The sequence below is a fragment of the Arvicanthis niloticus genome, chromosome 24 (genome assembly GCF_011762505.2).
Source record: "Arvicanthis niloticus isolate mArvNil1 chromosome 24, mArvNil1.pat.X, whole genome shotgun sequence".
Lineage (NCBI taxonomy): Eukaryota > Metazoa > Chordata > Mammalia > Rodentia > Muridae > Arvicanthis > Arvicanthis niloticus.
The window spans coordinates 30,368,096-30,395,721 of record NC_133432.1 but is presented as its reverse complement, the minus strand read 5'-3'; the positions used below and the strand labels follow the sequence as shown (position 1 = coordinate 30,395,721).

The following is a 27,626-nucleotide window of genomic DNA, read 5'->3' as shown; positions in this document are numbered from 1 at the left end:
CATTGGAGCCATCACCATCACAACTGTCAACCATCATCACTGGCATAACCACCACCTCACCATGAGTGTCACCATCACACCAACCCCCTCCTCACAGTGCACCTAGCAGGCCTCTCACCACCTGTTTGTCTCCTCCTGGGGACAGGGAACCCGTCTGCCCAAGGCTCCCCTCTCCTGTTCAGCAGCTCACAGTTCCTGCCTAAGGCATGGGACTCCCATGCCCCTTCACCTCGACACCCCTCCTGAGATAGGAGCAGTTTCAAATATCCCTCAGAGAATGTTTGAAAAACCAGGTAGGTATAAAGGAAAAACAAAATTCACCCCCACAACACAGCCTGACGAGACACAATTTTTAAAGTATTTTAAATTACCAAATAATGCAAACCTTTTCAGAAAAGTCAGAAACCATGAAACTGGATTCTCTTAATATCAGTCTCTATTGCATGTCCCTCATCTTCTAGCCCTTTCTTGAGGCATGTGCTTCTTACATCCTTAGTGTACACAGAATTCTATATGCCGTTCTCCCTCTACATCACGTGGTTGGTGTGTTTATATATATCACTACCCAGCCTTTGTAATGATCACTTTTAATGACCGCCTAGTATTCCTTTGAGTGTGTGCAGCATAATTTACTGAACTACTCCCCGACTGTTGGACATTTCAGCTGCATCCATTTTTCCCTGGTTGTTAAAATGCAATGGATGTCTTCAGGCATGTAGCTGTCCCCATATTTTGGATAATTTCTTCAGAAGAGCATCCCATTGGGGGGCATTATTGGGTCAAAGGCGCTGAGCAGTTTAGCAGTGCCCACCACACACTGCCAAATCACTTTCTAGGATGGCTGGTCTGGCTTTCAGAGCCAACACAATGTAGGGAATTCTTTTAATTTTCTCTTTTCTCTTTCTTTCTTTCTTTTTTTCTTTCTTTCTTTTCTTTCTTTCTCTTTTTCTTTTCCATGTGTGTGTGTGTGTGTGTGTGTGTGTGTGTCTGTGTGTGTGCACATGGGCTTAGGTTGAAATGCAGTGTCTCTGAGCCACACCCAGCCCCTCACTGGTGGATTCTAGGCAGGGGCTCTACCACTGAGCCACACCCCAGCCCCTCACTGGGGGATTCTAGGCAGGATCTCTACCACTGAGCCACACCCCAGCCCCTCACTGGGGGATTCTAGGCAGGGGCTCTACCACTGAGCCACACCCCAGCCCCTCACTGGGGAAGTCAGGGTAGGTTGACCTTTAACTCACCTAGAGCCAATCCTCTTACATTAGCCTCCTGAGTAGTTGGTGTGACAGGTTTGTCACCACAGTCCTTTTGCTGGAATAGAGGACAGGCCTGGGAAAGAGACTGCAAAAGCAAGTCCCTCAGGGTCTGTTACCCTGTGAGTCCTGCTCCACCAAACACATAGACACATCTTGGGGGGCTGTCTGGAGTCTCAGAGCACCCCCAAGCCTGTACCCTACTCTGGGTTTAGGCTTTGTGACCTGTTGTTGGGTATGTGTGAAGCAGCTGGAAGGACCTGCCCAGTCTGACTTTGCTCCTGCCAACACAAATGGTTTTGATGCTTTTCTCCAGCTATCTTTCCTCTCTTCAACAACAACAACAACAAAGGTTTATTTTTGTCTTTATTTTTATTTATGTGCACAGGGGTGGGTGTGGTGTGTGCACATGAGCACAAGTATCGGCAGAATCCATCAGAAGGCATCAGATCCCCTGGAGCTAAAATTATAGGCAGTTGTGAGCTATCTGATGTGGGTGCTGAGAACCTAATTTGGGTCCTCTGCAGGAGCACTCTGCAGCTGCCTCCTCCTCCTCTTCCTCTTCTTCCTCCTCCTCTTCCTCTTCCTCCTCTTCTTTTTCCTTTTCACCTCCTTCTTTCTCCCTCTCCTCCTTTTTCCTCTTCTTCCTCCTCTTCTGCCTTTTCCTTCTTTTCTTCCTCTTCTTCCTTTTCTCTTTTTCTTTTGCCATTTTCTCCTCCTCCTCCTCTTCTTCTTCTAATTTATATTTTATTTTATGTGCATGGGTGTTTTGCTTGAATGCATGTCTGTGCACCCTGCATATGCCTTATGATCACAGAGGCCAGAAGAGGGTGCTGGCTCTCCTGGACTAGAATTAAGGATGGTTGTTAGCTGTGTGGGTGCTGCGGTTTGAACCAGGGTCCACTGGAAGAGCAGCCAGGGTTCTTAACCACTGAATCTTCTCTCTAGCCCCTCAGTTTACACACTTCACTGTGGAACACACACACACACACACACACACAAACACACACACACACAAACACACACACACACACACCCCAAAAACCAAAAAACAAAATACAGGGTCATGTATTCCAGACTGGCTCCAAACTCACTATGTAGCTGAGAATAGAACTGACCTCCTGATCCTCCTGCCGCCACCTCCCCAGTGCTATGATTTACAGGCATGAAGCACCTTGTCTTGCTTATACAGTGCTGGGCATGGAATCTGGAGTTTTACCCATGCCAGGCAAGCACTCTACTGACTTAATTGCAGCCCCAAGACCCACACACATTATTTTGTAGCAAAGGACAGTGATCTGGACAGGAATGGACAGCCAGATGGACAGGTGGCTGAGTCAGAGGAAGTGTCTTGCCTCTGTGTCTCTGTGCCTGCGCCTGTTTCCCTGGCTTTCAGTCCACAACCATTCATCATGGCTAGTGAACACACTGGGACCTGGTGATGAAAGGCTGAGTCCCCACCCCTCCCCGAGCCTCCCTGTGGGCCACTGATGTTCCCTGGGGCCGAGCATGAGACTCCATCTGTGACAAGCATGGCAGGGGCAACACCTTGTTTTCTCATCTTCTGCCAGCCTGGGTTCCAGCCCTGTCTGCTCTTCTCAAGAACCTGGGGGGGGGAAAGGGGGCTTAACTCATTACACAGAAGAGAAACCGAGCCTCAGAAGAACAATGTCACTCAGTGACCTCAGGCTTCTAGGTCCTTGACTCCTGGGGTCTTCACAGCTGCTCTGGTAGCTCTGGTCTCCCCAGAATATGAGGGAGAATACAGGGAGAGACCTAGCTGCAGAAGAAACCAGATCCTTGAGTCCTGCCTGGGGTCCAGGCTGTGAGGATAGGGCCACACTTCTTCCCAGGAGGAGCCTTAGCTTCGGCATCTGGGCCACACTGAGTGCCTGACTCAGCCGTCATGGCCGGCAACCCAATGGGGAGGGCCAGGGGTGGACTAGGTCACCCTGTCCCCTCCATCCCCTCCGTGAGAACTTCCCATGACCAACCTTCTCACCTGCCTTTCTGCCCCTCCCCTGCACTTCCCCTCCCTTCACCTGACCTCACAGAACCCACCCCTAGCTGGTTAGAAACCTTATCCACACAACCCAGGGAATAGGCAAGCAAGCGGGCTATAGCCTGACTGAGAGGGAGGATGGTTGGGAAGATACTGCAGAAGCCAGGCAGACAGGAGGAAGGGAGCCATACCCATATTCTGGCTCCTTTGCCATCAAGTTTTCTAGGTGTCCTCGGTCAGGTGCATGTCACTTCTCTGAGACACAACTCTTCCACCTGAGGAGTGAAAATATAACCAGATAACTGTACAGTCACCTGGGACCCTGGGTCTATCTTTAACATCACTGAGCCTCAGTTTCTTCACCTGTGGAATAGGATCATTTAGTCCTAAGCCTCAAAACTAAGAGATACAGAAAGCAGTAAGAGACCTGGGAAATCCCTAGTCAGATGCCCTGCTCTGCCCTGCCCTACCCTGCCCTGGCCTGCCCTGGCCTGGGTCCTGTACCTCACCCCCCAACTGGGTATCCAGAAGGCTTCTTCCCCTTTTGTGTATCTGCCACCTTACAGGCACTGAGCTGTCCCCTGTCCCCTTCTCTGCTTCTGAAGACCACTAGCCAGCAGCTGAGCGCACATGAAACCACCATGTGTTTTTATTTTGGTAAAGGCGTTAATCCACCAGAACAGGGACCTCTCAGCCTGGGCTGGGGCCTTGCTAGTTCTCAGAGCAATCAGGGGTCAGGGGTCAGGAAGGGTGAAGACAGGGAGGTGCTGGGAGCCTGTGGGGGGCCAGGAGCCTGGATGGGGGGGGGTGACCTCTTATAATTTGCCTGGTATCTAAGTCTGATGAACAGGAAGAGGGAACCACAGGAGGGAGCCCAAAACCCTCCCTTGGGTCGGGCTCTGTCTTCTTCCTCCTCACCTTTAGGGGTTTGCATTCTTCCTGAAGAGCCTCACACAGCACCTCACACATGCTGTCTCCATTGCTCTAAAAAAGAAATCAATGCAGTGCACACGGCTGGGGAAGAGGGTCTCTGAATGTCACCTGAGGTGTCCCGGTTTGACAGCAGGACCTGAAGTGAAGAACATGCCGCTAGGGGGTGGCCACCCACCTGATTCTCCCATGGAAGGTTCTGCCCTGAATTGTCCCTCCACTCCTATGCTCTGGTGACAATGACAGCTGAGTTCCCCTGATCCTGCTTCCTCACCTAGTCTCTGTGGCAGGTTTCTAGAACGTGAGGAAGAGCCAGCTTGGGCCTGGCAACAGCTCAGTCCAGGTTCACAGGAGCAGAATCTCCATTTCCAGGGGCTGCATCTTGATCCAGCTGCCCTCGTCCATTCACAGCTGGTACAGAGCCACTGGATGTCCTGCCCTGCCTGGGTACAGGACAGGTTGGGGGGAGGCAGGAGGGGTTGAAGAGGAGAAGGGGGCTGCTGTAGAGGAAAGGAGATGGCAGGCATCCAGCCACCCCAGGCTCCATCCATGACACCTGGACATTACACCCTCAGAAATCTTCAAGACAATGGGCCTATTCCTGAATTCCAGGGACCACTATCCCAGCACCCTTGCTCACAGACTCCAGGAAGCCTCAGATGTATGTACACACACAGTAGGGCAACCCTGTGTTCCTGTTCACCTACCTGTCCATCCTCCTATTCAATACCCCAGGGCCCAACCCAGGCCTATGGAGGAGAACCTACTGGAAGATACCTACATTATAATGGAGACATGGTTTCCCCTGGTGTATTGGCATGAACTTGACCACTGAGGTGATTTTTTTTTTTTTTTTTTTTTGTCAACTTAACACAAACTTGAGTCATCTGAGAAGAGGAAACCTGAGGAGCTGCCTCCTTCAGATTGGCCTGAGGGTACCTCTGAGGGGCATTTTCTTGATTGATGATTGATGTGGAAGGGCCATCTACTGTCAACAATGCCACCCTGGGCTTGGTGGTCCTGGGTTCTATAAGAAAGCAGGCTGAGCAAGCCATGAGGAGCAAGCCAGTAAGCAGCACCCCTCCATGGCCTCTGCATCAGCTCCTGCCTCCAGGTTCCTGCCTTCCTTCACTAACAGACTCTAAGCCGCTAAGTGAACTAAACCCTTTCCTCCTCAAGTTGCTTTTGGTCACAATAAACAACAACAACAAAAAAGCAAATTAGAACAATTGTCAATCTCTATTGCGAAAGGAGTTAATGTCCTGGGCTGTTGAGACTGAGGGACCTGGTGTGGAAAGGCGTGGCTCACACACCACAGGCTTCAGATGGAGACCTCAGCCCAGAGACCCTGAATGAGCAGCTGCCGGCTGAGCTGGGTCTTCGTAGCAGTTCTAGAACTTGTGCCACAGAAGATGCACCGTGCTCGCAGAAGGCTCACGGTTGAGAAAACGTCTGTCACTAAGGGTCCCTCCAAGCCTCTGCATCCTGTAAGTTCTGGCCACTGAGGGCTACCTAGCAGCTATCCCTACAAGATACACACCCACCCACTGTCTCTCTTCCCCCCACCCACCCCCCCCCCGTCACCCCATTTATGTAGTGCTGCAGATGAAACCTGGGACTTCTTGTGTGCTGGGCAAGCACTCTACCAACTCAGCCATGTCCCAGCCCCTGGTTTTGACCAGACTTCAAGGCCAGCTTAGTTACAGAGTTGAAAGCATGGTTTCCCCAGGGCTGGATAAACTAGTTGTCTTCAGAAGGCTGGGAAGTGACTGTGGTCGGGAGCGAGCAGAAGAACTCTGACCTCTCATCTTCTCCTGCATGAATAAGATGTCTTCCCAGGGGCTGGGGTGAGTTTGAGTTTTCAGGGACACAATGACTTCTGCAGGTCCGTTGGGCAACTCCAGGGATCACAAACTGAGTTTGGTCAAAATGAACACCAAAGTCTGGAGCTCGTGGGTCGGTGGGTAGAGCGCTTGCGCAGTCATGCACAAAGCCCTGGGTTCCAACTCCAATACCGAATAAACCAAGCACGGCGGTGCACGCACCTGTAATCCCAGCATTCCATGGGTGGAGGTAGCAGGATCTGGAGCTTAAGGTTACCGTCCTTAGCTTATAGTGAGTTCAAGGCCACTCTGGGCAACCTGTGACCCTATCTCAGGGGGTGAGGGGTAGGGGGGGAAGTTCCAGGAAGATGGCTCAACAGGTGCTTTCAGCCAAATCTGACCGACAAACCTTAGTTCTATCCTTGGGACCCACATGATGGGAGGAGAAAACTCAGTTTTCCTCATTCTCCTCGGTCCGAGAAAAGTTGTTCTCTGACCTCCGTAAGGGCACTGTGGCACATACTCATTCCTCATGTGTGCATACACAAACAAGCAAACTAACTAACAAATAAGTAAATGTAATAAAATTTTAATTTTAAAAAATTATTTTAACATGCTTAAAAGAATAGGCATGGTGGCACCTGTTATCCCAGCACCCAGGAGGTGGAGGACTCAGGATCAGGAGTCCAGTGTCCCAATCTGCAGCACCATGCCCCGTTTATGTAGTGCTGTGGCTCGAACCTGGGCCTTCTTGTGTGCTGGGCAAGCCAGGTCCCAGCCCCTGGTGTGAGTTTTGAGCAAACTTCAAGGCCACCTTCCTTACGAGACATCTTATCTCAAATAAATAAAACTCAGTAAATAAATATAAAACAAATCATAAAAATAAATAAAATAAAATAAAAATATAAAATAAAAATGAAACATGTCAAGTAAATTAGAAAAAAATTTTAAACTAAAAGTTTTTCTTCTAGAAAAAAAAAAAAAAAAAAAAAAGCAAGCTTAAAAGAGCCAGGTGTGATGATGCCTGTAACTCCAATGTTCTGGATGTGGAGGCAGGAGGATCAGGAGTTCATGGCTATTCCCTTGGCTATGTAGTGAATTTGAGGCTAGACCCAGTCTCAAAATATATAAACAAAGCAAGGAGACAAACACCAAAAGACCCGCGCTTCCCCCGCTTCCCCCGCTTCCCCCGGGTGTCCTTTGCATGGTCTCCTCTGACCTTTGAGATTTTTACTCCTCTCCAAACCCTCACTGGGTCTCCCAGGAACATAAACAGAGTCCCAACCGCAACCACAGCAAGCACCCTGCAGAGGAACAGCGGCTGGTGTCCCGCTGGAGCCTGGTGGAGACAAGCAGCGGGGGGCACCACTCCTGCCGAGCATCAAGACACCAGGACTCCTGATGCTTAGCGAGACCATTGAAGTCCGCAGTGCTATCTTGTGTCCGAGAACTCACAGGTGTGTCCCCAAACTCCTCGGCTGCTGGTAGGTTTCGCATCGGGGTCCTGAGGGGGCGACCATCGCTGTGCAGAGAGAATGGGCTGGTGCCGGCTAATTGATTTTACAGCGGTACCGAAGGACAGACAATGAAAACGCCATCAATTTAATCCACTATTTAATGGTTCCAATTTAGCCCCTGTAAGTGCTCACTAAACTAATTTCTCTGGGTTCAGCAGCCTGAAAAGCTATCATATCTGTAATCTCCTTCAATATATTCATCTGGAAAAGGGAATTTAGCCAATTCCGATGTACGGAGATGATCTGTTAGTGCAGTGTAAATGTTTATAACACGGCAATCGAGTTCGTTTATAAGGATATGAAAAGTTTTATTGGGGAGGGCACTGGAGTGGAACCAGAGGATAATAGGCAGTTACCCAGCAGGCCGTGGGCGCCCGGGAGCGGGCAGGCATGCAGAAAAAAACACTCTCGGATTTCTCTAATCCCGGACTGGAGGCGCAAGTTCGCCCGGTGCTACACAAAGCGCATAGAACTTGGCTGCACAAAGAAGTCAAGGCCTGTCCCCCTACCTCCAGACCCCCGACCTCTCCACCTGGCACAGCCCGGTGTACCCCAAACAAAGGCTGCTGGGCCAGCGACAGTCTCTTCTGGGGACCAGAACCCCAGGGGTTCGGGCCAGACCCAAAGATCCGTGGCTTTTGCTCTAGGGGGTCTGTGTCTGGGGACTGTAGGGCGGCCATCCCTGAGCCAGGCGATATCCCTCCTCCATCACTTCTGGGATTTATTAGAAGCTGTGGGTGACCAGCTGTTCCCCATCTTTCCAGGGGACAGGACAGGAGACAGCAAGCTTAAATTACTAGGCAGGATTTGGGTTCCCACAAGCCTTTCCGACCCCTGTCTTCCTCCAGGGACCTTTTCCCAGGGTTGCCAGTGGGAGGAGTCCTCACTCTCTTGCCAGAGGCTCTCACACCCTTGGAGGGTGTGAAGCTTGCCTGCTGTAGTGCCCTCCTAGGGTCGCTATGTCCCCAGAACTCTTTCCCCCCCCCACCCCGCCCTCAAGCATGAGGGCCCCTCACCGAGTCGCTGCACTGCGTGTGGCTTGTTTGTTTTTTGTTCTGCAGCTGCGTGCCTGCAGCTCAAGTCTTTAGCGCTAACTAGCCAGTGGTTCCGGCCACTGTGCCTTTCTCACAGCCATCTTGTTTTTAAAGAAAATACTGCCCCCACCCCACCACCACCAAGGCGCATAAATTAGGAAGACTGGGGATGTGGAAATGTACTTGCTGAGGAGCCACCAGGTGACAAGAGCCCTGGGAGAAGCAGCAGGAGGGGCGGGGGGACCACCTCCCCATTGCTCCAACCGCACTATCCCAAGAGAACCCCGAGGCCCTGGGACCCAGGTGGCCCATCTTTGGCCAGCCCCCTCCCCTGATGCCCAGCTGATGAGGACAGAAATCGATTGGCCACACAGACCCTGGCTGTTGTGGCTGCTTCCCTGCTATCCCTCAAGATGAGAGTACCACCCCCACCTCAAGAAGGGGCCACACCTGGTACTCTGGGTCCCCAGATCCCAGCAGCAGGGTCTGGAACTCTACACCATGTGGGGAAGAGGGTGTGTGAGTCCCATCTGCTCTCTCTCTCTCTCTGTCTCTCTCGCTCTCTCTCTGTCTCTCGCTGTCTCTCTCTCTCTCTCTCTCTCTCTCTCTCTGTCTCTCTCTCTGTCTCTCTCTCTGTCTCTCTCTCTGTCTCTCTGTCTCTCTGTCTCTCTGTCTCTCTCTCTCTCTCTCTCTCTCTCTCTCTCTCTCTCTCTCTCGGAGGCTCATAAGCCTAGGGCTGGACTTCTGTTAGGTCACACGGGGGGGGGGGGCTCATCCACTCTGTGAGTCTCTTCTTGTCACCTCTTCTGTAGCCCCAGTGTCTAGGTGGCAGGGAACAGGGTTTCAGGATGACCCAGATTAGGGTGCTTTAGTCCAGGCACCCCAGCACCTCTCCTGCGCTCCAGCCCTGTCACAAGAAGGAAGACTTAGGTATTCATCTGCAATGCAGAATGATCTCCTTTTGTGGTGACACTCCCCAGGACATCAGAGGCCACTATAGTTCAGGGACTATAGTCCAGGGCTACCTGAGCATGTGCACTGACCCCACATGGCCCTGCAAGAGACACACACGCATGCTTACATTCTCACTTATTAACACGAGCACTTAAGAGTGTCTGGCCCAGTACTTATCAGATACATCCCCCTCTGTGGACACACACACACACACACACACACACACACACACACACACACACAATGTGCCTCTCACCTGTGAGGCTACTGTCCCAGTTGGATTTCCTCCCATGAGAACGCTCACCATGGCTGGTCCCCATAGAGCCTTGGGAGATTGGAAAGCCACCTCTACCCACAGCCTGGAGGAAGGCTGTGTTCTAAACAACTCCCTTTGTCCCCAATCCAAGCCTGATGAGACTCAGTCAAAGTCCTTATCAGAGGGGAAGCTACTGTCCCAGGAAGATCACAGTGGAGAAGATCTCACTACAGTGGAAATGACCAACCAGGGCCAAGGCTGGAAGGGACCAGGACTCCTCAGTCACCACCCTCCTCTGTGTCCCCTACCCTCTCAACCTCCCAGGGATCATGGTGATACCTGCTACTCATGGAAGAGGCAATGACAGCCAGGCTGAGGCCAACCTGATTGCAGGTGGGGTCCCCAGAGCACTACTTCTCTATTGGAGGTAATCGTGTCCAGCAAACCCAAGTTAGGCAGAGAGTAGGGCAGCAGAACCCAGCTTCCCGGGAACCCAAAGTGACATGCCTCTAGAGGGTTTATGACAGCAAGGAACATTTTTTTTTCCACTGTAAATTATATTTAACATTCCACAGAACTTTATTGCCTCTTGTGTTTGGGGTTTATGAAAAAATCTGTATTTAACTTCAAGGCCTGGTAAACATCTTTGCTTGTGTTGCCATGCCATTCCTTATTTGAGTATTTCCATTTAATTTCACAGTTCATATACCTTAAAGTTTTGGCTGCCCCCCCTTTTCCCACTCACTCAGAGATGCCAGCCCAGCCTGTCCCACCCCAGGGAGCTCTGTGGTGGGATGAGGAGACATCAGCTCCTCATCCTTTCAGGGTCTGGGCTAGGAAGGTAGCCGCCATCCTGGGCAGGGCAACGGAGCCCTCTGACCTTTTGTGTGTGTGTGGGGGGGGTGGGGGTTGTCTTCCCAGGGGATGGAGCCACACAAAGAGGATACAAGAAAGACTAATCTCTTACTGACTTTGACTCCATGGGACTCAGTCCCCTACCCTCTACCCCACCCTCTGGAAGTGTCCTTGGCCCAAGGCTGAGAGACACACAGTAATGATCTCTTCACTCCTGTGGCCCTGGGAGTTGGCCACATAAGCCTCCGTCTGAGATGTCACCTGATCCAGTAGTCCCCTGTTCTCAGCTCTGCCCTCGACTCTGGGTTGGACTCATAACACAGGTATGGTATCTCTCTGCTGCCCCAGGACCACAGACTCAGCTTCCCTCCTTGAGCCTGCTTGGTTTCTATTCCAAGCCTTTGAGAAACACGGAGCTCTCAGGCCCTCTACTTACAAGAGAGACTTCTACGAGCAGCCAACGGGCAAACATTTTGATGGTGGAGCTGCAATGCAGCCTGACCCCTGACCCTTGACTCTTGACTCCAGAGATGGAATGACAGTGTCAGCAGTGGAAGCACCTATCTGTCTTGTCCCTTTCTCACAGACAGCAGAGGCCAGAAGGGGACAGAGGGGGTTCTGCTCTGTCACTCTCCACTGTATCCCCTTTGGTCAGTGTCTCTCACTGAACCTGGAGCGAGGCTGGCAGCCGGCAAATCTCAATGACTCTCTTGGCTTCTCAACCCCATCTACAGTAGTGGGGTTATAGGTGTGTGCATGGCTGTTTATGTGATTGCTCGGGATTTGAACTTGGGTCCTTGTGCTTGCACAGTGAACACTTACCTGCTGAATTATCTTTCCAGCCCTCAGAGTCCTTCTTAACACATCACTCCAGAAAGTTGATGTCAATCAAACCTGGCAAAAGAAGTGAAACACATTTGCTGACCCTGAGCTAAATAATCTCTTGTTTGGTTCCTGACACAGTCTCTTGAGAGCTGCCCTGACTCATGCCACCTCTCCACCCCTCCCAGAGCCTTCCACATCATCACCAGCCACCAACATAAAAAGTCTGTCTTGTCAAGAACCCACTCACCCTCTTGAGATACCTATAGAATCCCTGGGCAGGGCACTGAGGAAATGGTGAGAAGGTGGCAGGGTGCCACCTCCCCTGGTGATGCTCCCACCCCACACAAACCATTGTACCTACTCAGATGCCCATGTCAGAGGGATTTAGGACACTTACTGAAGTTCTGCTCTGAGGAAGAGGTACAGAGGTCCACACCATGGTTAAAAGCAGACTGTGGAGGCTGGGAGTGTGGCTGAGTTGGTAGAGAGCATGCATGAAACCCTGGGACCACAAAATACATGTGGTGCATACCTGTAATCTCAGCTCTTTAATGGGGCTGGCAAGAAAGTAAGGGGTTTGTTGTCATCCTTAGCCACATAACATGTTTGAGGCTAGCCTAGGATACATGAGATCTTGTCTCAACTGAAAAAAAGCAAAGCAAACCAAAGCAGGGGGATAAAATACATGCCAGGAGTGGTGGCACACACCTTTAATCCCAGCACTGCAGTGGCACAGATTGGTAAATCTCTGGGAGTTCAAAACCAGCCTGGACTACATAGCAAGGTCCAGGACAGCCAGAGATTCAGAGAGGTCCTGTCTCAAAACAAACAAACAAACAAAACCCCAAAAAACCCACAATAACAATAACAAAACCCACTATGATTTAGCTGAGATACTAAGGTAAAAAGAACAGGCTCCATTTTAATGTATCTACAGCGACAGTGGGAGAGAAAGCCAAGCTGTCTGGAGGAACTGGATACTTGGTGTTAGAGACCTGAAAACCTCTGGCCAAAGCACAGCGTAATGGATTTTTAGGGAAGCATCGGATGGTCTCAGTCTTCACAGTGCTGTGGAAAGGGGGAGGTTTGTGCCTCTGTCCCCCACCTGAAGAAGTGGGGGTGCTCCTGTGACTTTGCCTGTCTGTGAGAAGCTTGGAGAGCTGGCACAGTGCCTGGTGGCGTGGCTTGCCTTGTGAGCCGGAGAGGTTGCTGCGGGCACGGTTGCTGCGTGTGTAATTTCCCATCATCGTTTCATCAGTCAGAAAAAATTCAAATGGAAAAAAAAACAGACATAAATACATTCATCCAGGGAGCTGCTGGACGGGACCCGGGGACCCAGGGGATGTGAGCGTGGGCACCGCTTGGCACTGGGATTTGCAGTCAAAGTAGGCTAGACGAGGCTGGAAGGTGAGTCTGGCCTCCTGTCGGTCCCTCCTGGCCAGGGTGATGGTAGCCAGTGCTTCAGGGAAACAGAATGAGACTGATGCCCTCAGCCCTTTCCTACAACTTGAAAAACAAATTCAGGTTTCATACCCAGCACAGCACAGCCCTCCTAGCAGACAGAGCACATAGGGTACATGGGACATAGGCTCTGGAGTGGCAAAGTCTTAAAGACAGAGGCCCTAAATTGCTGGGAGGTCATTCTCTGGGCCTCAGTTTCCCTTTCTGTAAAGTGGCCATAACTAGAGAGTGGCTTCCTTTGATTGGTGCCTAGAAATCTACACTCTCCAGCTGTGCAAACTGTAGATGTCAAGGAGATGATCTCCAGGGTTGCCAGCCATCACTGTGACAGCATTGCTGTCCCACAACAGTGGACATTCTGTGACACCCACAGCTCCACAGAACCCTGTTCAAAGCCGGGCACACCTCATTTCCTTCTCTTCCCTGCCAACCTCGAGGGTGGTACTGCAGCCTTCAAAAATGTCATTTGAAACATCCTTTCCCCATCTCGACATCTCTCTCTCTCTCTCTCTCTCTCTCTCTCTCTCTCTCTCTCTCTCTCTTTCTCTCTCTTTCTCCCCCCTTTTGGAGGATAAATTTCTGTAGCCACCAATTACAGCCATTTGATGTAGGTAATGATGAGACCGTGGAAATTGGAATTGACACCTCCGGAGAATCGCAGATGTGGAAAAAAAAAAAAAAAAAAAAAAACTGCCCTGGATATGAATCACAGGTTTTCTTGGTTTTCTCCCATTGACAGAGATCTGAGGTTGGGGCTCAGCCTGGGGGCTCAGGGGTCTGGGGAGGGCTTGGGGCTGGCCCAGCCTCCTCCTAAGCACGGATCAATTACAGTCCAGACAGCCCCTTGTCACTCGTGATTCACAATGTCAATTTCATGCTCGCGGTAACCGTTTAAGAAAGAGCCGGGCCGGTTTTACATTTGATAAGAAATCAGCGGCGTTTGTGTTTGTAAAAAGACCGATCACGCAGTGTGACAGGTCCCTCAGATTGCCAAGGCGGGCGACGACGGCCCGGTCTGGAGTCTGTCAGGGACCCGCAAGTATTTCTTTCAAATGGGTTTCCCCCGCCGCCTAGCTGCCCTCCCCTCCAGCCGGGGGAACTCGAAAATAAACTGTCAATCTCTATTTACCACTGTACAAGCTGGAAACACAGAAGATTTTTAGGTTAAATTGTCAGTTACCAGAATTCAAAATAGAAAAAAAAAAAAAAAAAAAAAAAAAAGCTGAAGACATGTAGCTAGCTACTTGGATTGCCTGTTTCCATGTGGAGTCTTGGGTGTTTTGAGGGGTACAATGGGTCTACTGGGAGGAGCACGCAGGGTGTTGGGTACCCAGGCACTGGCCTGAGCCTTCTAGGTGTCAGAGAGAATCAGGATGATATTAAGGTTAATTAAACCAGAGATGGAATTAATGGGGCTCGTGCCCTGGCCCTGGCCTACTCTTAGCCAATCTGCTGGTTTAGTGTCTTAACAAGCATGGGTGCCACTAACACTGGTGGGAGGACATCCTTGGGTACGTTTGGCTTACGAATGGAGCAGGAGCTGCCTGGAAGCCCAACCTCCTGAGGGCACTGAAGACCCAGGATGAGGACTTGCCACCAGCCCTGCCAGGCTAGGGAGGTGACATCCTTCCTGCTAGATCCGCTGCAGCTCCAAGATGAGAGGGTCCCGGCCAGCTTGGTATGTAGGATATGGAGGGACACCTTGGCCTCCAAACATGACTGGGTCTTGGGGCTGTGTGACCTAGAACTTCTCACATTCCTATGTTGCCCTGCTGTGTGGCCACAGTGGGGAGTATTCAATTAGCCCGGCCAGACCAGGGGTAGAGAGCTCCCACCATGCCCAAGCTGCCCTGGCAGAAAGACAGTGGGTCAGCGTCTGTGGGCATCTCCAGGGTAAGCAACTGACACAAACTGTGGCTCCTCTGGGCTTCTCGGAAGCCAGGCTCCCTGGCATGAGGCTGCTGGGCAGGTACTACTGAGTCCCCATGACTAAGCACACTACTTCAGTGGGGCAGAGTGAAGAAGTGGGAGGGAGGGAGGGAGGGAGAGAGAGAGAGAGAGAGAGAGAGAGAGAGAGAGAGAGAGAGAGAACATGACTAGTGATGTTGGCCCCATCAAAGGCCTAGAAAAAGAGTCAGCTTGGCACACGGGAACTGCCAAGCCTCAATCTATCCACATGTGAAGTGGGGACAAGAGAAATGTCTATCTCAAGATGAGTAGTAGCCAGCACACAGTAGGTGTTCATCAGGACAACCTATACGTCAGCTACGTAGGAAGGAGACCTGATCACATGTAACTATGGCTTGAGTTCTTGCTAGTGGCCAGCCAGTGCAGGCTGCTGACCCTGAAACACCTCAGACGCCTGCTGACGACCTTAGGAACCTGCCGGTTTTCCCTCTTCCACACTTTTATTTTTCCCCTTTCCTCCCTCCCTTTCTTTTTAAAAGTGTTGTTGGGGATAAAATATGGAGCCTTGGGCATGCTTGGCAAGTGTTCTAGGACTGAACATCACCTTCAACCTTCGGTTATTTGAGACGAGATACAAGTTGGAACATTGATTTCCCATCCTCCTATCTCAGATTCCCGGGTACAGGGGATGAGCAGGTCAAGGTCTGTCTAAGATGCTTTGAAACACGGTCCAATCGGGTAGCCCAGGCTTGCCTTGAACTCAGGACCCTTCTGTTGCAGAGCCTTCCCCATGCTAGTATGACAGGTGCATGTGTGTGTGTGTGTGCGGGTATGTATGTATGTATGTATATATGTATGTATGTGTGCATGTGTGTATGTGTGTGTATGGGTACATGTGTGTATGTGGTTTGTGCATATGTGTGCATGTGTGTATATGTGTGTGCATGTGTGTGTCTGTGTGTGTACATGTGTGTGTGCATGTGTATATGTGAGTGTATGAATGTGTGTGTGCGTGTGTTTGTGTGTGTGCATTTGTGTGCCTGTGTGTATGTGTGTGTATGTGTGTGTATGTGTGTGTATGTGTGTGTATGTGTGTGTGTACATGTGCATGTGTGCATGTGTGTATGCATGTGTGTGTGACTATGCCTGGCTTGCCCAACACTGCTCAACAGACTGTACATGTTTCAACCAGTGTGTCACTTTCACCCACCCATGGGACTCTGACCATGTGAGAAGGCAAGCTGGGAAGATGCCCACTGCATGAAGAAGGCCAATTGCGCACAGTGTGCCTCTTCAGGGCCCCCATGGATGTCAGATTCAGCTCCCATTGCCAATTAAGGGCAACCAGGCATGCAGTTGAGGCAGGTCTTGATTCATGCATTCTGAGGAATCCAGGTCTACTCAGAGCTTTTTACTGTCTACTGGTTCCTCGGACATCATGAAGGCCAGCCCGGGCTGGGAGGCAGGACTCAGCAGGGCTGGAACATCCAAGCAAATAGAGTCCTGAACCATATGGAAGGCAGAGCCAGGGCCACATGGCCTCCTTACAGGCCACCTGGGCAGGTAACTTACAACCCTGAACCAGTTTCAGAGTAAAAGATAGAGCCTCCTGGCATGTGGAGACGGACTTATCCCTTCCCAGGCCCAGGGCTTCACAGTTTGCTGATAGATGAGCAATGTCTTTGACAGTGGCCTCTCATGGTCTGTCCCACATTGCTTGATTCTCCTTAGACTGAATGGGAAACTTAGGCCCCACTCTGATGATGGGCTGCCCAGAGCTCACGTGCCTCACTGACCCTGGTAAATCCCCGATCCTTAACACAGAAGAGGGGCAAAGTCAGTTGATCCAGAGTCACAGAGCCAGGATCTAGAGCCTAGATCCACCTTGATGATCAGGTCTGCTCTCTAGTGCATCCTCACAGAGCAGGGCTATTGCTGCCATAACTCATCCTCACACCTACCTCTGAGCCACTACACTACCTCACCTCTACCACTGAGCCACACCCCCAGCCCCTCACTGGGGGATTCTAGGCAGGGGCTCTACCACTGAGCCACACTCCCAGCCCCTCACTGGGGGATTCTAGGCAGGGGCTCTACCACTGAGCCACACCCCAGCCCCTCACTGGGGGATTCTAGGCAGGGGCTCTACCACACAGGACCAGGAGCCATGCCTCTAGTCCAGTTTTTTTTTTTTTCAGCACAATTTTTAGTTTTTCTGAGGGAGGGTCTCATGCTAGCCCAGGGTGACCTCGAACTCACAATAATTCTTTTGCCTCAGTTTCTCAGTTACTAGCATGAGCCACTTCCTGGATCTGACATCTTTCTTGTGCGAGGTCTTCTAAAACTGGGATGGCATGTCACCTTTGGCATGGCTGGTTACAGTACTCAGCCCTCACATACTATGAAGAACTGTTATTCGACATGCAGAATACTACTTCATAGAGAAGTTCATTTTGTTTTGTGACAAGGTCTTACTATGTAGCTCTGACTGTCCTGAAAGTTGCTCTGTAGACCAGGCTGACTTCAAACTCCGAGATCCTCCTGCCTCTGTCTCCCAAATTCTGAGATGAAAGGCATGGGTCACTATGCCCAGCTTGATAAAGAAGAAGTTCTTAACCCTGCTTTAGTTTTTAAAACTAAACTTCAAATATATAAACTATATGCTCATATCAATATAAAATACATATAAATATATGAACTATATACACAGTTCAAAGACACGAGCTCTAAGGGCATTCTTCAGTCAAGGGTTCAGAGAGCTCTGTAAACCTGGTGAACTAGTGGACAGGATGGTACATGTGTGCCCGGGGTTGTCTCTGTTTATCCTGTCTGGAGAGGCTGCTTATACTACACTCAGACTTCCTCCGAGAAGGAGTAGGCCTGACAGCCCACCTCCTCAGAAAGCTGAAGCGGGAGTGTCAGAAAGATTCAAAAGGCCAGCCTACGTAACAGAATGAGTCCATCCTTCACAACTGAGACCCTATCTCAAAATAAAAAGGAAAAAGAGTGCTGGGGGCATACTCAGTGACAGACGCCTGCCTAGAATCCCCCAGTGAGGGGCTGGGAGTGTGGCTCAGTGGTAGAGCCCCTGCCTAGAATCCCCCAGTGAGGGGCTGGGGTGTGGCTCAGTGGTAGAGCCCCTGCCTAGAATCCCCCAGTGAGGGGCTGGGGTGTAGCTTAGCAGATTAATTGACCTAGCATGTAAAAGGCTCTGGATTCAATACCTAGCATCCTTTTCTACCAAAAGAATCAAATTGCCAAAATGACTGACAGACCACACCCCATCTGTGTCCATGAATGACTTGGAGCCATTTTGGGGATGGCCACTCTGGGCACCCCTCACTGGACACAGGGCGTGGGCTCCAACATCTCAGTTACTTTGGAAGACCCTTAGTGAGGGGTGGGGTGCTTGAGATATCATACCACTGAGAAGACTCAGGCAACCAGGATCCAGGCTTTTGCTGTCTCCATGGAGACACCCCTCTGAAGAGGTCGGCAATGGGGGTGGAGGGTCCTGCCTCCCTCTAAAGCCCTGTGGCCATCGACCGAGTGCACTTATTGATCTGTTAAGAGCTTTGAGCTTCCCTTCAAGGGGAAATACTCTTCCCTCCTCAGCCCACCAGAACCCTAAGCCAGCTCTTTCCTGACACCATAAATATCTATTCCGAACATCCCTGAGACATGTAAACAAATGTTCACCCAAAGAGGGGGAGGAGGAGCCAGTTCTAAAGTTCTTCTGGGGCCTCCCCTCCCCATCATGAATTCTGTTGCTCATCCCATCCAGGCCCCAAAGACTCTGTGGGCTCCCTCCCTGATTGCTCACCCCTTTCATCCAGCAAGAATCACCCTGACCACAGAGCTACAGCTAAACAGAGTTGGTCGCTGAAGATCATGGAGCAGCCATGAACCCCAGAACATGCTGTCTTCAAACAGTTTGGCTAGCCTTCAATTAAGGCCCAGACCCACATCTGCCCAGACCAGGTGACACAGACTAAGGCAGCCTCAAAGTAGGCTGTATCCCCTTATGTCCTGACACCCTACCCTGAGTTTCACAGCTTTGGTGCATTTAAGGGTCAACTGTCCATGCCTTGAAATTAAGCGGAGACACTACAGTCCCCAAAGGTTCCCCACAGCTGGAATACCATCTTGTTCAGTTCTAGGGCTCCAGGACTCTCTTAAACAGATAAACTGAGTCCCAGACAGAGCCTGAGAGGGACACCTTACTTCCCCGAGGTGGTTCCTTGCTATCTTAAGGCAGGCCTGGCCTGTGCTGTCCCCAGGCCAATGCCTGGCTGCTGAGGGCTGGGCTATGCCAGGCATGTTGAGAGGGTCAAGAGCACCAGGCCTGACAGCTACACGGTCCCAGGAAAACAGAACTACTCACCAAACACACGAAGCTCAGTCCCACGGATGAGCTGGTTGAGACTGAACAGTGTGTGCTCCTCATAGGGGCATACGCCTTTAATCTGGGGGGAGAGGAGACAGATGGATCTCTGTGAGTTCAAGGCCAGCCTAGTCTACAGAGTGAATTCTAGGAAAACCATGGTTATGTAGAGATAGCCTTCTTGGAGAGGGAAGAAAGAGAGAGATGAGAGATGCAATGAAAGAGAGAGAGAGAGAGAGAGAGAGAGAGAGAGAGAGAGAGAGAGAGAGAGAAATTGAGAGAGAGAGAGAAGTGTCAGCCTGAAGTCTCCCCAAACTTCCAGGTTCAGAGGTGAGACAGCTCCTCTCCTGTCCTCAGATGGCATGTGAAGTCACAGCCTCCAGGCCCTGGTGCCCATCTCCCTGGCCATGTCAGGATGTTGGCACATGGGCCCCAGTAGGAAGGGTTCTTCCCATTCCTGTACCACCTGTATTCTGCTCCCATAGAGTCCTGGGGTCTCCAGGCCCACACTTTCCCGAGGCCACCTCAATCCTTCAAAGAATGGTGGCTTGTCTCTCTGTGCTAAGCTCCCCTGGTTCTTTGCTTTGCTCAGGATGTGACCCTGGAACCACCAGAGGACAGAGGGAGCAGAGAGAAAGACTGAGGAATGATGGGGGAACTTGACAGAGGTGCATGCACGGTGGAGTGTGTTTTATACAGTGATGTTTTGCTCTTCGGTTTTATTTTCTTCATTTGTTTGTGTGTGATACTAGGGATTGAGCCTAAGGCATACTGAAAACTAGGCAGGTGCTCTACCACTGAGCCACACCCCAGCCCCTCACTGGGGGATTCTAGGCAGGGGCTCTACCACTGAGCCACACCCCAGCCCCTCACTGGGGGATTCTAGGCAGGTGCTCTACCACTGAGCAACGCCCCCAGCCCCTCACTGGGGGATTCTAGGCAGGGGCTCTACCACTGAGCCACGCCCCCAGCCCCTCACTGGGGGATTCTAGGCAATTGCTCTACCACTGAGCCACACCCCCAGCCCCTCACTGGGGGATTCTAGGCAGGGGCTCTACTACTGAGCCACACCCCCAGCCCCTCACTGGGGGATTCTAAGCAAGTGCTCTACTGCTAATTTATGTCCCAAGCCACAGTATACACTTTAAGATGCCAAATTTTATGTGAAGGGAACTTGATTTCAGTTTTGTTTCTTTTATTTTTTTAAATAGAAACAGTTTTAGAGAGCTGGGGGACAGATCAGTGTGTAAATACTTACCACACAAATATAAGGCCCTCAGTCTGGATCCTCAGTACTATATAATAATCTCTATTGGGCAATGCTCTCCTGTAACCCCATTTCTAGGGAACAGAGAACCCTGGGGCTCACTGACCAGCCCGCCCAGCTAGAGTGAAGTGCTCCAATGAGAGGCCTCGTCTCTAAAACTAAAGTGCAAAATGCTTGAGGAAGAGACTCAATGACACTCTCACCTCCACATCTTCATGCACACCCAGCCATACACACATACACACATGCAAACACCACACATATTATAGATGGATAGATAGATAGATAGATAGATAGACAGACAGACAGACAGACAGACAGACAGACAGACAGACAGATAAGGGGCTGGAGAGACAGGTCAGTGGTTAAGAGTACTTGCTGCTGTTGCTGAGGATAGGGGTTTGGTTCTACACACACATACACACACACATGTACACATGCCTGTAACTCCAATTCCCACAGATCTGATGCCCTCTTCTGGCCTCTGTGGGTACTGCACACATGTGGTGCACAGATATTCATGCAGGCAAACACACAGACAAAATACAATAAATCACTCTTTACAAATAAGTAGGTGAGGTTGATGCAAACATCTTGTTTAATAATAATTTATCATAATGGATCCAAAATATTACTTAAAGATATAATCCATGTAAAAATATCAACCCAGTTGGTAGTGACTGGTATGTATTTTACGTGTAAGTTACAGTCCCGTGGCTACCTTCCACAGCTCAGGGGTCTGTAGCCACCATGTGGGATGACTCTCTGGAGTCTCCTGATGGTGTGCTGATGCCACAGTGTGGCTCTGTTTTAGGGACTTCAAAAAGGTGTAAATCCCCTACAGGAGAAGTCCCACCTCCTACCTGTCCATCTATACCTCGTGGTATAGAATTTCCTGTTCAATTTTGTGGACAAGAAAGAGGAAGAAGAGGTAGGAGAAATGAGAGGAAGGAGGAAGCAAAAAAGAAGAGGAGGAGGGGAGGAGGAGGAGGGGAGGGAGGTGAAGAGAAAAGGTGAGGGGAGGAGGGATTGGAAGGTCAAGGAGGCCAGCTCTTTGGCAGAGATGGAGGAATTGGGGAGATAGAGCAGAGGGAAAAATAAATGCCAAGACTCAGAAGACCCATCAGCCACGGAATTACTCACCACAACTTCGGCCTGAAAGTGACAAGGGAGGATGGAGGTGGGCAGACTTCAGTACAGGAACGTGACGAAGTACCACACGGCAGTGAAAATGGACTGGCTGTGGTGACAGCACCCAGAACATGGGAGTCTCATAGATTCTACATTTCAGCCTTGCAATCCAAACCAAAGAAGGCCGGGACAATGAGTGACAGGGCTGGGGGTGGAGCTTAGAAGGAGAGCTTGTGTCTGTGATGAAGAGATGTTGGGTCCATCCTCAGCCTTGCAAAATAAACAAAGCAATGACAAAATGAAGTGATAGCTGAGTGTGCTGGTGCAACTATAACCCAGTACTCAGAAAGGTGAGGCAGGAGGATTGCCATGAGTTCAAGGCCAGCTTGGGTTACCTAATGAGACCCTGTTTCAAAAACAAACAAAAAAAACCAATAACAACTGATAAAAGTTTTGGAACAAGTTACCCTCTTGGAGTACATTGACCTGGGGAGGAAAATCAAGGGCATTCTAGAATGTTCTATCCCTGTCTCTGGGTGTGGCTTTCTGAAAAATGTCCACCTGACATGTATAGACTGTCTCAGCATATTTCCATTAAAAATTTGGGACTGATAGTGGCCAATGCCTTTAATCCCAGCACTTGGAAGGCAGAGGCAGGAGAATACTGAGAGCTCGGGGCTAGCCTGATCTACGTAGTGAGTTTCAAGCAGCCAGAACTACAAAGTTGTCTCAACAAACAAAAACAGGCTGTGTTCTTTTAAAAAAAAATTTTTTTTTTCTTATTTTTGCTTTTTGTTTGTTTGTTTAGACAGGAGCTTGTATAGCCTGGGTTGGCCTCACACTCACTATATAGCTAAGGGTGATATTGGACATCTGATTGTCCTGTCTCCATCTCTGGGGTGCTGAGACTACAAGCACACATCACCACACTCAATTTATTTGTTGCAGAGATTCAACCAACCCCAGGCTTCAGGAATGCCAGACAAGCACAGTACCCCTTCCCACTCTCCTATCCCCTACCTCAGTTGCCCCATCTGTAGAATGGGCCCGCTACCTATGGAACGAGTCCCTCCTCCCATTGGGAGTCGTTCGGTGGGTGTAGGGGTCTGGGAACCCCCCGTCCCGCCAAGACGGGGTCTGCTGACCCTGCAAGCTTTCAAGGCTTGGTGACACCAGGGACTGTGTGTGTGATGGAGGCGGAGGCGCGGGCAGGGGCATTGGGAGGAAGGGAGGAAGCGTTTATAATGATGATTAGGGCTGAAATTGGCTGAGATTTACAGCGCCGAGGCCGGGAACGGAGGGAGAGGGCCGGGGCTGGGCCGCCTAATGGATCCGTCAGCGCGTTCGGCTGCTCAGCGGGCCGAGGCGGGTCACCCGGCTTTCCGCTGGCAGCACAAAGCACTTCAATTTCGTTAGGAAATGTATCAATTTAACTGACTTGAGCGGCACACTGGCAACCCTAATGAATCTGGACTCAATTTTCCGCCACACTGCTCCTGAGAACTGTCGGAAACAATGTCTGTGGTCGGAGGTGACGGGGTGGCCGAGGATAGGCCGCCCCTTCCCTTCCCACCCAGGCCCCGTCCCTTCCCTGTCAGGGTTAGTGGAGAGAGACGGACCTGTCTCCAGCAACCGGGTGACAGCCCAGCCCCGCCGCCACTTCCCTAACAATGATGTCATTATGGGAAAATTGGCCTCCATTTCGGAAGGACGATAGTGCTAATTGAGTAAAAAAATATAATACGGGAAGCTGTTGTCCGTGGCCAGGGGAGGGGGAACTGACTAAATGGCCTACCATTGTTGGTGTCAGGGTAGGCAGATGTGGCGTTCTGTTGATAACTGCGGTGACATAGCCAGGACTTGTCACGGCAGCTTCTGCCGGGAGACTCGCAGTCCTGGCGGCAGATGGCTCCGCTGAACAGCCAGGGAGAGATCCCGCAGCCCGATGGGCAGTCAGATAGGACTCCGGGGCCTTCCCTGGTCCCTTGGGAAAGGCTCGATGACTTGGGAGAGAGTTTCAGGGTGCTTCTTCTGGAGGCCTGGGCAGGGAGGGACTGAAAGCCAAAGGCGGGTCATCACAGAGGAAGGCAATTGCGGCTGAAAAAGCCAGAGCTGGGTTAGTGAGCGGGTGCTGGCGTGCATGCAGGACTGGCGTGCATGCAGGACGAGGGCCGGAGCATCCCGCCACCCTATCCAGGAACTGACGGTGTCTGAGGTGGACCACGAATGCCTGGGGCTCAAGGGACCAGGTTTTCTCAAGCTGTATCCCAGAAGCCAGGCTCTCAGGCATCTGATACACACTGGAAGGGCACCTTACCTGTTTATCACAGTTGCTATGGACACTCACAGGTGACAAGGACCAGAGCCCAAGCTTCCTGAGGGCAGTTTGTTGGGTTCTGTCTGGGCCTAGGGTTCCCACCAGCCCAGCCAGAACCCTTCTCCAACCCCCCCATAAATCCACGACCACTTCTAATGAGGATACGAGACCAGTCCCCAAAGTGGTAGTAAAGACAAAAGCTCCAAGGACTGACAGGGGTGGAGGGTATGTTTTCCCAAGCAGAAGATGGCCTCATGACCTCCAGTGACAAGAGTCCCAGACACACACACACACACACACACACACACACACACACACACACACACCTCGGAACTTTAGGGGACATTTCTAAGTCACCATCACAGAGCCACTGACAGGGCTCTGTGGGTAAAGGCACTTGCCACCAAGCCTGAAGAACTGAGTTTGATCCCTGGGACCCACATGGTGGAAGGAGAGAACCAATTCCTATATGCTGTCCTCTGATTTCCATCCATAAGCTATGGCTTGCATTTGCCCACATATATGAATGAATGAGTGAGTGAGTGAATGAGTGAGTGAATGAATATTTAAAAATAAAAGTTGGTTATAGTAAGGTAATCAGCATCATTTAGTGAGTGTTTGTTCTATTCTTGACATATTCTTATAACTTTAGACTCTGGGTAGCCTCTGAGAGGGAAACTGAGTCCTGGTGGCCAAGGATGTTCTGTTCAAGACCCAGTGAGGGCTTTAGTTTGCTAGACCAGGGCTTCTAGGGAAGGATCGTCCCCCATCCCATGTACCCCAGGACCTCATTCAAGACCGGTTCCCTCCATTCTGAAACATTCTGGGACTGTCGCAACCACAGATTGCCCGGAAGAGCAATTTGCTTCGTTATACTTTTCTTCTTTTAAAAAATGTCTTCATTGCGGGGGGTAAGGGGTATGCTGGTGCCCTAGCACATGCGTGGGGGTCAGAGGACAACTTGCAGGAGGAGTGTCTTCTCTCCTGTCAGCACACGGGGCCCTGGGATCAAACTCAGGTTGTCAGGCATACACCGCAAGTACCTTCAGCAGCTGAGCCCTCTTGCCAGCCCTTGGAATACTTCTGTATTCTCTAGATATTTCTTTCTTTGGTGAGGAAGATTGAGGCAGGTTCTTCATAGGTAACCCAAGCTTTCCTTGAACTGAAGATTCTCCTGCCTCAGCCTCAAGAATGCTGGGATGGCAGGCATACACTTCCGTGCCCAGATCAGCTGAGCCTTTATAATCAGAGAGGGGCTTCAATACCCAGTTCTAAGCCTGCCCCTAGGTTTGTCAGCCTGTTATCCATGAGAAAAATCTATGGGTGAGTTTACAAAGGGACCGTCTGGGGATGGGCTCACAGAGGGAGCTGCCCTGTCCTGTGGGTACTGCCACTTTCTGGGCCTGGAGTCCTTTACTGAACCCAGCCTGATCTTGGGTGAAGGATGATTCTGCCCATAGAGAGGGACCAGATGTGTGGACATGCTCAAAGGCAACCAAATTTGGCTATACAAACCTGTACCCTTCCTGGCTGGCCCACACCACCCCTTCCTCTGCTCCGTTCCTAGCCGAAGACACAGGTGACACATCTCTGACCCTCTGGTTCGGTTTGGTTTGGTTTTGTTTTCATCTGCACTCGGGGGCAGCCCAAGTGCCTGTCCCTGTGGGGAGAGCTGAGAAACCACTTGGGAACACCTAACAGAGGCTCAGCGAGGCATCCACATTGCTTCCTGAGAGGTTCCGTCCACTCAAGGTCAGGAACTCACTGCCTCAGCTCCCACTCTGCCCACCATGCCAGGATGGAGAAAGTGCCCTGAAACATCTAAGTAGGATGGACTCAATGATGAGGCCCAACAAGAAGACTGGCCATGACCTTGGCTAGGACACTGCATGATGACCTGGACTGGCTTTGACACCTGTGCTGGCAGCACTGGAAGGGGCTTGTAGACACAAAGGTGTCCATGATGGGCAGTACCTTGTGCCATATCCTATGAACCCCAAGAAGGAGATCCGGGTTCAGTTCTTTAGCTCTGTGATTGGGGAGGTCCCTGGAACCCCTGCCTCTCCATTTCTTTCAGGAAACAATGATAATTCCCACCCCAACCCTGGGACATAGGTCAAACCACTGCACCGAGCATTCATTGACAAGCTTCGATCATCATCCAGGATGAGGGATGTGGGAAGAAAGGACAGCTAGCCAGCTCACTGGTGGCTCCTACGGTCTGCAACAGCTTCCAGCAGAAGAGACTAGAACTACCGGGCAGTGGTGCTGCACCCCCTTAATCCCAGCACTCGTGAGGCAGAGACAGATGGATCTGTGTGGGTTTGAGGCCAGCCTGGTCTACAGAGTGAAATCCAGGTCAGCCAAGCCTACACAGAGAAACCCTGTCTCGGTGTGTGTGGGACGGGGGGGGGGGGTGGCTAATACACGTATTGTGATATAGAGATGACAGTGAGGCAGGACCTAGGATGTGGGGACTCTGCAAGAGGCAGCTGCAGCAAGAACTTGAGGCTTCATCTACTAGGTGCATGGGGTCCCAAGGAGAGCTAGGGCTCTGGACAAAGATTTGATCCAAAGAGGGTAGCCTGCCCCACCCTCAAAGGACAGGCTGAGGAGGAGGAGCAGACAGGTTCTGGGCAAGAGCTGGGGTGCTCCAAGGAGAGGGGTATCATGCTGAGCCTCCCCTAGGCTATCCCAGCTTACTCGTGTGGGGCAGCCCAGCCCAGCACTTAGAGTCATCAAGAATGAGCCAAGTGACAGGTTTGTGTTGTGTGTTTGTTAATTTACTCAGATTCATTCATGAGAACAGCTGGTCGGGTCCCAGCAGGGCAGCCTCGCCCGCCCACCTGCTGCCAAGAAGGCAGCTCTGCCTCAGAGAACACAGTGGCACTTACTGCTCAGCGGGCGGCGGCCCTGGCTGGCAGGGACACCCACTCTCCTTCCAGTGGGGGCCCGCCTGGGGAGGCTGGGGACAAGCTTGAGAACCCCACCCAACAGCCAGAGAGCTATGGATTCTGAGCCACAGCTGGGAGAGCCAGAGATGGGGGGACGAGGTGCCTGGGATTACTGACTTATACACTGAGTAGCAAACAGTGACTCAGTAGCAGCCCCCACCCAACTCTCCCTGGACAGTGTGACTTTGTCTCTTCTGGTGCCTCTATCCTGGGACTTGGGGACACCCCCCCCAACACCCAAGTATGTAATCCTACCAGACCTAAGCTTTATCTTAAATCATCGAGGTTAAAGGGAAGAACAGAGGCCACCAGGACTGAGCAGCCCCACCGAGACCCAACCTGGCCAGAGCCAGGTCAGAAGTGAAGTAAACCCAGGTGGCCATCGGCCCAAAGACCACAGAGAGGTGCAACCAAACTCTACTGTCACCCAGGGTCTGACACAGCTGTGAGACCATGAACAGACCTGACAGTCTTTCTCCTCTTCTCCTGTCCCCATAGCTTTGTTATTTAAAGTCGGGTTAAGAGAGGAAAGAAGAATGAAGAAATAAAGAAAAGAAAAGGGGGGGGGGAGGAGGAAGAAGCAGCAGCAGCAAACCGTAGATAGGTTTGGCTGGAAAGCCGGAGGAAGGGAAAAGTTAGAGATATTTATTTGACAGGGTCAAGGTTGGAGCCCCTCTCTCCTCTCTCCCCAGGTCCCATAGGTGTTAGGCTGAGAGACATTTAATCGTGGGAGTAGCGGTTTCATATCTATAACA

The 27,626-nt window shown here is 51.0% G+C and overlaps 1 long non-coding RNA gene across 9 annotated transcripts; it reads right to left on the bottom strand.

Moving 5' to 3' along the window:
- Nucleotides 1-1,606: 1,606 nt before the first annotated feature.
- On the bottom strand, nucleotides 1,607-26,212 carry LOC143438025 (uncharacterized). Of its 9 annotated transcripts, XR_013107119.1 has the most exons (11): nucleotides 23,396-26,212; nucleotides 21,613-21,870; nucleotides 19,203-19,284; nucleotides 12,555-12,673; nucleotides 11,447-11,518; nucleotides 9,361-9,466; nucleotides 7,464-7,558; nucleotides 4,460-4,628; nucleotides 4,174-4,324; nucleotides 3,447-3,530; nucleotides 1,607-2,859 (listed from the first exon to the last, which is right to left on the bottom strand). It is a non-coding gene; the product is annotated as an uncharacterized LOC143438025 (long non-coding RNA). The 9 variants fall into 9 exon arrangements; XR_013107122.1 differs by lacking the exon at nucleotides 12,555-12,673 and having other exon boundaries at nucleotides 23,396-26,211; XR_013107124.1 differs by lacking the exon at nucleotides 9,361-9,466 and having other exon boundaries at nucleotides 4,174-4,239; nucleotides 23,396-26,209.
- Nucleotides 26,213-27,626: the final 1,414 nt, after the last annotated feature.